Here is a 10,000-nt window from a genome sequence, read left to right as displayed (position 1 = left end):
TGGTGTTCTATGGTAAAGGAACCTCAAACACAGGTGTTCTATGACAGGTGTTCTATGGTAGAGGAGCCTCAAATACAGGTGTTCTATGACAGGTGTTCTATGGTACTGTAGCAGAGCCCTGCCCATCTTCTTTCAGGGAGATAGTCTGGAACACCACAGTTCATAACCGTTTCCCTCAGACAAGAAAAATGTCAGGCCAATCAGCGACGAGAGGGGAAGACGAAACCAAATCTTATTGTGATAAACAGCAACACCTGCAAACGTCAAAAAATGCAGTTGGAAAATTTTTTGGACATTTATTTACCGCAAAGGTAGACCCACATACATTGTTTTCTGACTGCTGGTGCTGTCTAGTGTCTGCTTGTAAAGTTTAGGCGAAGGAGGAAGTAACGTTTGGAATCTCTAATCAATGTGATTGGTAAGGCTGGACCAATGATTTCAAAGTTAGTGCCCGTTGTGATGCAAGTGTTGGAAACATTTCCCAATCGAGAGTTGCCAGACTTTACTCACCTCGTGAATGAGTTTAGATATTTCCAGGCTAGTGTTATGGTAAAGAACGATCAAACACAGGTGTAAAATTCCGTTTGGAAAGGCACAGCACATCTCCTGCTTCTCAGGACACAATGTCAATGACACAACTGGTCCAATGTTATCTTGAGCTCACGACACATTTCAAAACTTGTTCTGAGTGGCAAGCTTCTCTGACAGTTTTTCACAAACAAGTGTTTCTGTACTAAGTTTATCGGCACATGATCTGGAAAAGACATGCCTGTGTTTTATGGAGATCATTGATCAAAACTGGGTGAAAATCAACATGTCAGTGAAAACGAAAATGATCAAAACATAACATGGTATCAATGCCTTATTACATAGTTATTATGCTGTTATAGATGACAAAAAGACATGATCATCCATCACACCTCACTGCTGATGCAGTTTCTGATTATTCCATCACACCTCACTGTTGATGATTATTCTTGATTGCATGACTGTATTTTGTGTTTATTATAAAACAATACCCATAAAATCAATACAATCATAATGTCAAAATAAAATCAGACATGGTCAGGAACTCTACTCCTGCACTGTGTGGTTCAAAAGTTGGTTTCTGATACACTCCTAACTCAAGTGTGTGTGTGGGTGTGAATGAGAAAAAACAAAAACAAATATAAAAACGAGATAGTGTAGGATAGATATAACAAAACAAAACAGAATAGAATAAAATAGAAGAGAATGGAATAGAAAGGAAAAGAAGAGAAGATAATGGAATAGAATAGAATAGAATAGAATAGAATAAAATAGAATAGAATAGAAGAGAAGTAAAGAGAAGAGAATGAAATAGAATTGAGTAGAGTAGAATAGAGTAGAGTAGAGTAGAGTCTGTCTTGTATGTCTTAGTGTCACGGGAACGCTGGCGACTACGCCGCTCCGTCCGGCATCTTTTGTGTTTGTTATTTCTTAAATGTAGTTCTGTCTTGGTGTCACGGGAACGCTGGCGACTACGCCGCTCCGTCCGCTATTGTCTTTGTTAGTCTATGTGTCATTGACAATTTATATGTGGAACGCTTTGGGTTGCACTCTGTGCACGTTAAATGCGCTATACAAATAAAACTGACTTGACTTGACTAGAGTAGAGTAGAGTAGAGTAGAGTAGAGTAGAGTAGAGTAGAATGGAATAGAATGGAATAGAGTAGAATAGAATTGAATAGAATGGAATGGAATAGAATAGAATAGAATAGAATAGAATAGAATAGAATAGAGTAGAGTAGAGTAGAGTAGAATAGAATAGGATATAGTATAATAGAATGGAATAGAATAGAATAGAATAGAATAGGATACAGTAGAATAGAATAGAATAGAATAGAATAGAATAGAATAGAATAGAATAGGATATAGTAGAATAGAATGGAATAAAGCCAAAAGAGAATAGGAAGAGAAGGGAAAAGGTCCAGTCCTGTTCAGTCTGTGCTGACGAGCTGTGTGTGTGTGTGTGTGTGTGTGTGTGTGTGTGTGTGACCTTTCCACTGATTCAATTTATGTTTAAGGGAAGTGGCTTGTGTCTCATTGAGCACAAACAGGCTATTTAAACTCACCATGAGAGTGAATTAGACACAAAGCACAGTCATACAACCACCCCCCCCCCCCCTCCATACACAACACACACACACACACATACACACACACACACACACACACACACACAAACTCTTTCTCTCTTCTCTTACCTGAAGCCTCATCTCCCTCTAATCCGACCCTCCCATTAGGAGTCGATCTCTTGACAGGCCAGCGTCTGCTCTCTCTTGTGCTACTGAGCACCTGTGGTTTGCCAGGGCAGGTAAAGTGAGTCCTCCACTCACACACCGTGTGACTTTGACATGCCGCGCCATGGTGTGTGAAGGCTGATGTCTCCACACACACACGCACACACACACACGTACACACACACACACACACACACACGCACACACACTTAGCCTTCAGCTGTGTCTGGTGTCTCCTGCTGTCTATACACAGCCTGAGAAACCTACTACAAATGAGCAAAGTTAGAAATGCTCAGCAACACTGGATGCTATATGTTTCTGTCACATACATCTGACACATTGGAGGTTATTTTATTTTTTTTAGTCACAGAGTGCTGTTTGTAAAATGCTGAAACTACATGTATTAAAACAAAACCAGATGCCTCATAGGCCAGCATTGGTCCAAGGTCCTTGGGGCATCTTAATTGAATCACTGTTGAGAAATATCAGTGCAGCTCTGCCCTAAAATAACCTCAGATTGTTGTGTGATTTCAATTGAGCTGTTTTTTTTTTTTGGATGCACAGAATGTTCTTCCAACAGAATGTCCATGTATCCAAAGACAGAGAGAGAGAGAAGAGAGAGAGAGAGAGAGAAAGGGGAGGATAGGCTATTTCTACGACATCCTCCTGCAACTTTGAAGAACTTTGAAATATGGCTGATTCTCCAGGCTGACCCCAGCAGGAGTAGACCTACCTTTCTTCATCTCCCTTTTTTCTCATCTTTCTTTTCCTTTCTCTTCTTTGTACAGCCAAAAGACATGCCACGGTGGCTGGTTGTGTGTTATTGTGTTCTACAGTCTCACTGAAGGAGAGGCTCCATTGTTTCCTGTGTGAATGCAGGAAAGGACTTCAAAGCACTTCAAGACCTTTTTTCAATTACGAACACAATCACCCCGCTGTTGTTTTTGGGGGCAGAAGAAAGGGGATTTACCCAGTTCTCCTCATATAGGAAGTAAAGTGCTTACCCTGGCTTTTTAGATGCGAGTCATTTGTGTGTGTGTGTGTGTGTGTGTGTGTGTGTGTGTGTGTGTGTGTGTGTGTGGTGTGTGTGTGTGAAGTGCTTGGCTGAGGAATTCTGCGGTTCACATCAACTGCCTGAGGGTGTGCCATCATATCAGCATTCTAAAGAACAAAGAACTTCAACGCACACACACACACACACACACACACACACACACACACACACACACACACACACACGCCAACCAAACACACATGCCCAAACACTTGCGTGCATGCACTCTCACACACACAGAGTGACACAACACAGATTTTAATGTACTGCACTTGATCATACAGAGAGAAATACATGTGCACACACACACACACACACACACAGCTGTAAACTCAGTCTGAGAGTCCTAATGATAATTACTTTTACATTTCTGCCCCATGCCTCCATAGTCTGATGAAAGCCAAAGCAATGCATTTCTGTTTGGGTTTGTGTGGATGTGTGTGTACACACACTGAAAAGAATTGCAAGATGTGTGTGTGCGTGTGTGTGTGTGTGTGAGTGTGTGTGTGTGTGTGTATATGCATGTGACCATGCGTAAGTGATGGCATGACATGCATAGGAGTCTGTATGTGTGTGTCTGTGTGTGTGTGAGAGAGGGTGCATGCACAGTAGTGTTTATGCATGTGTTTGGTTGTGTATGCTTCTATCTCAACAAAACAGTAGGCTTGAGCCCCCAGTCGCCCTAAGGAGCGGTCTATCCCCATCCCATCCCACCCCAGCCACAGCCACACCTCTTTGTGACATCATCAGTGTTTTTATCAAACGAGTGTTCCGTAACCACGACTACTCCCTACGGAAACCATGACTTATTTAACAGACACCCACTGAGTTGCAGTAGGGCTGTCCTGGAGCACTGTATCGGCTAGAGCCTCTTGCACAGCTACATTACTGTAAATACATATATTTACCCTGTTCTGAAGGCTATTTACAATTCCACCGATAGATCAACCAAATCTTAAATTACAGATGCTATATTTACCTGAATAAAAACTTTAATTGCAGTTTTAAAATGTAATCTGTATTTTAGACTTTCTGCGCAGAAGTGGGAGTATAATATTCAAGAGCAGTAAGGCCCACAAAGTTTGGAGAAGATGATAGTCAGGGCCACCTTAAGCGGCTGAGAACCACTCAACAGAAAAATATAAATTGGACAGAAAACGAAAAACGAATATTCGGATATGTAGCCTTTGGAGGTGCACCACAAAATTAAGTTAGTCTCTTCAGTTTAGGGCGGCTGGGTATATATATATTTCAGTTCACTGTTTCACCCCGCTGGTGTTTCCTGGTGTAACTAGGTTAAGGTTACGATTGCAACCTTAGTAGATCTGACCTCATATCAGCCTAAAACAACCAAACGGCCAGCAGTTATAAAACACCTTGGTGTAATATCACAGTAACTTCAATTAGACACCCAGAGCTATCTGGACACGAGATGAGTCTCTCTTCTCTCTAACTCCCTCCCTTCCTCTCTCTCTCTCTCTCTCTCTCTCTCTCATTCCTTTTCTTTTCACTCTCATGGAATCCTTGGTATTTTTCCCTCCTCCTCCGTCGTACCCAAAGGGGGCTTGTGGGTGTCATCCATGCTCCAATCACAGCGCAGCACCTGTGGTAATATTATTGGAAAACAGATGAGTGTCTGGCATGAGCTATCGCCGTGGCAGCAGAGGCAGTCCCAGCTGCCATGGTGATGTATGGGTGGAGGGAAGGGCAGATGAGCGATTAATTAGGTCTGCCCTTCTCACTGCCAGGGGAGACAAGACGAGCTAAGAGTGATGGAGAGAGAGAGCGGCTCTCATCTATAGCTACTAGTGCTCAGAGCAGGGTGTGTGTGTGTGTGTGTGGGGCTGATGGGAGTGATTTGACTAGGTTTCACGGTTGGTGTCTGTGTGTGTTAGTGGGTAGAACAGAGCAGGTGGGGGATGTGAACATGGCCTGTACTATTGGGAGGCATTACAGCAGTCAGACAGAGGGCTAAATGAAGTGAATACTGGTTCCAGTGTGTGTAGCATAGCTGTGTGCGTCTGTCTCTATGTGTGTGTGTGTGTGTGTGTGTGTGTGTGTGTTGGGTGTGTGAGGGAGACAGGCAGAAGAGGATGCAGACAGCAAGAGATAACATGTGTGAAAGAGAGAGACAGAAAGAGGGAGAAATGGTGTGTGTGTTTGTGTGTGTGTGTGTGTAACAGGGACAGAGGGAGAAGATGCAGACAGTAAGAGAGAGAACGTGTGTGAGGGTGATAGAACGAGTGAAAGACAGGCTTTGTGTGTGTGTGTGTGTGTGTGTGTGTGTGTGTGTGTGTGTGTGTGTGTGTCTGTCAGTGGAGCTGACACAGACAGGCCTGTGGGCTCGGCAGCAGAATCGCTGATCCCCACTTTCCTTTTTTTCACTTCCTGATCCCGACAGGAAACAGCCTGGGGGGCGGGATTAACACCGCTCCATCACAGGCTCATTTGCATATCCCCTCAGATAGGGGGACGTCCATCACACAACCGTGCACACACAAACACATGTATGCACACACACAGTCATGAAGACCCACACAGCTATCACACACACACACACACACACACACACACACACACACACACACACACACAGAAACACATGAATGTATGCACACACAGTCATCAAGCCACACAAATATACCATACAAACATGACAAACACACAGACACACACACACACAGATACACACACACACACACACACACACACACAAACACCAATACTTACAAGGACCAGTATTTTTTATTATTATTTTATTTTAATCGTGACTTTTTTTAGAAAGCCAGCTTTCCATCTCTCTCTCTTAAGCCAGGGTGAGCAGACAGAGGTCTCTAGCTCTGGGGCACTGGCAGATTTTACCCACAAGCCCCTGGGAGCTAACATGGCCGCCGGCCAGGTCACGATCCCACTGTCCTGTGGGTTCAAACGACGGCTCTGCGCTTCGTCTATCCAGAGCAAGAGTCTCCACACACACTGCTCTCAGCATAAACAAAGTGTCAGGATCGTGACACTGCACGCTACAACCCATCCACTCACTCTCACTCGGTGGCCTGTTCAGCTGTTTGCAAAAGCGCTTCCTTCCATCGGCGTGCCAGATTTAATTTAGATTTAAGTCATCAGGAGCAGTTATGCATGTGCAGTCTGGCATGGACTCCGGCGTCAGAAAGAAACATACAAATACATAGAAACATTCTGTATGATTTATGATATTAGCCTGTTAATGCTTTTACTGCAACTGCGGCAGCTACATCAAGACATGATCGCTTAAGCGAAAGTTCTACCTGAAAGAGATGGATGGTTTATATTGTCCATTCATTACTACTTGTACTAACCAATAGCAGGCTCACACTTGTTTTGAAAGAGTCATTCTCCACTCTGCTGTGTTCAGTATGCCTCCAGCACCCCACTGCCACCAGTCCTGTCTTGCTGATCCTCCTGCCATGTGCCAGGTTGTGGATAGGGACCCACGCCAAAGACTGCTTACACCTACTCCAGAGACTCCTATTGTTATCCTCATTGATGTCCTACTCTGGATTATGTCATTAACTCTAACCCTGTCTACTGAGTCTTTCTGGTAGAACTCCTACTACAACTACGACTACTACTACTACTACAAGTACTACTACTACTACTACTACTAGCCTACTAGCCTACGACTATGATTACTACTACTACTACTACTACTACTACTACTACTACTACTACTAATTCTAAGATAAGTAGTGCTATTAATTACTAGTTGAAGCACCAATAATAGTAATGTAAATATATCTACTTCAGGCAATATAGATGATTTAATCAATTTCACCCCATTTTTCAGTTTGCCGATGGCTTTTAAAGCAACACCAAAGAGATTTTTGTACCTTAATATAATGTTTCCAAAATCGTTTCAGTAGTTCATCAACTCGTAACAGGGTGAACGGCACTTCTGTATTTGCTTCGCGGCCCTCTATCGGCTATAACTGCACTATGTAAGTTTGCCAGATCGGGTAGTGGATCTGTAGTTCAATGGAATGAGACATAAGAACCTACAAATTTGACTTGCTTCTGATGTCGCAATCCATCATACTTTCATTAAATCATGCAACATACTCTACCGTGTCTGTGTACACCGCTATTTGCAAAGCCGGTGCTAGATAAACAAATAGCGTGCGTGCGACAGAGGAAAAGTGCTTTAGTGTTGCTTTAACAATGTTATTGGCTGATTGCTCCAAGAGGCTTTTTTTATTTAGCAAAACATGAACTAAATCAAAACAATACACTTCCTATTATATAAAAGAGTTCACAACATAAAATAAGATTGGGCAAACGCAGATAACATGGTCCACCCCAATTGCAGCAAGTCTATTGAACGTTTTGTTCCCAGGATGAGCTGAACATCTGTAAAAGACCTTTGACCTCCGACCATGTCTTTGCACTAAGGCACACACACACAGACAAATAAAAAAAACTCACATCCACTTCTCTGGTCTCAATGTCATAGAATGGATGTGCAATTGATTTTTTTGTTCAACTGCGACAAATTATTTAGAAGGCCTTCTACAGTTTTGACAAGAATTTCACTCGTAACAATACACAGCCAACTGTATTGTATTTTAATTCAAAGATTGACAATCCAATTGATTCCCTCTTTTCCCTGTCAAAGAATCAGGGCAATTCAAATGCTTTGTCGCCGACTTCTGATAGAGTTACAGCTTTTTCAGGTCTCCATTTCCTCTCTCGCGCTGATCAAACGTCTCCGGTCGAGGCTTTCACTGCTCCTTGCATCTCTATTTCACAGGATGTTCTTTCCCTTTCACAGAGCTCCACGGCTTGACATTTTTTTTCCAGTTCGTCTTTTGTGCATGCAGATGATCCCTCCATACTGCTATACTTCAGAGACACCACCACCACCATAACCCCAGAGCCTTAGCACTCAGGTGTCGATTAGCATATCATTTTACTCCATTCAGCCTGGGAAGAGCAGGAGCTCGGGGCAATGCAGAAGCTCAAATATTTATCAGTGTGGCCAACCCAAAGTCCTCAGAAACACACATATGACAATTCACTTTACATGACATGCCTGATTTATGCATGGACTGGAGACAGAGAGAGAGAGAGAGAGACAGAGAGGGAGTGAGAGAAAGAGAGAGAGAGAAAGAGACAGAGAGAGATACAGAGAGAAAGAGGGAGAGAGAGAGAGAAAGAGGTGATATTATTCTTCTGTCAAGGAGGGGGGAGAGAATGTTTTTTCTCCCTCATTTGTAAAATATCCTAAAACACATCTACTTAGTGGACTGCCCCTTGGCAACATCTCCTGCCAGAAATATCTAATCCTCCTTATAACCTGTTAGTAAACATCCACTATTAAGAAGCTTGTATCATTTTCCAACACTTTTTTTAAATACAACCCTGTACTGTAAAACATTATAGACTGGTATCATACTGTAATAGTTATGTATGGTTAATAACATACAAATTGAATTTCTCTTCCGCTTTCATCACAGAGAACTCAACATGTTACACACACACACACACACACACACACAAACACACACTCACACAAATACAACCCTGTACTGTAAGACATTCTAGATTAGCCCATACTGTAATTGATATTTATGGTTAATAACATATGAACTCTATTTCCCTTCTGCTTGCATCCCAGAGAACTCAACGTGTTTCACATTTCATGCCTTGTGTCTTATTTACGAGCGGTATTACACATTCTTATTAACCTAATGCAATCTGGGGAGAATTATCCAACGCAACTCTAATTACTATGGTGCCGTAAAATGACAGGGAAGTATTGCACTAGATAGCATGGATCCCTGCCATGCCTAAGGAACAAACTTTCTCATGTAATTGGCCATCTAATTATGCTGTTGCTGTTGTTTATCTCGACGCCGCTGACCGTGCATGGGGCTGCTGTTTATGTGAGAGGATCCTCCTGTCCTCTTTTTTTCTTAATTTCCTCACGCCATTTTTTCTTCTCATCCCTTTTTCTCCTTTTCTCTTTGGGCTGTCTTTCTGCCTTTCTTTATTTGTCACACCACGTAGCCATGAATGAAGTGCGCCATGGTGCCCCACTTTAAGCCCCACCGTGACGATTTCACACTCCTCAGCTGGGGAACCCTCTCGTCTGCTCCCCCTGTCATCCCCTCTTTTTTTTCCCTTTCACCAATTAACGGGCCGACTTTGGCAACAAACACATCATTAATTGAAACATTTAATTAGCATTCCCAAACCAGCGGTAATTAACACCTTTTCCTGGCTTCAACCCTGAACTGCTGTAGAAAGGGAGGAAATCTATTAAGGAGCCTTTTAAGCCTTTTCTCTTTCTTTCTTTCTGTCTTTCTTTTCCCTCGGCTTCTTTCTCTCGCTCTCTCTTTCTTTCTGGCCGGAGTGATTGTTGGTGCCCTGAGGTAAGTAGCAGAGTACAGTACACCACACACAGCACAGAATCACCACATATGTACACACACACACACACACACACACACACTCACAAACACATGTACACACACACGCACACATACACGCATGCACACTCACACATACACACACACACATACCTAGTGCACATACAAGTACAGATACTCTCTGACACACACGCATACACACACAAAATATATACACACACATGATGCACACTAAAAGCCACAAAAAGCAGAATGCAGGCAAGCATGAGAAAGCATTTACT

This window comes from Alosa pseudoharengus, unplaced genomic scaffold (assembly GCF_046254945.1).
Source record: "Alosa pseudoharengus isolate Yale_2024_CS ecotype anadromous, Long Island Sound unplaced genomic scaffold, YU_APseudo_1.1 YU_APseudo_1.1_scf_7, whole genome shotgun sequence".
Classification (NCBI taxonomy): Eukaryota; Metazoa; Chordata; class Actinopteri; order Clupeiformes; family Clupeidae; genus Alosa; species Alosa pseudoharengus.
This window is presented reverse-complemented; position numbering follows the sequence as displayed.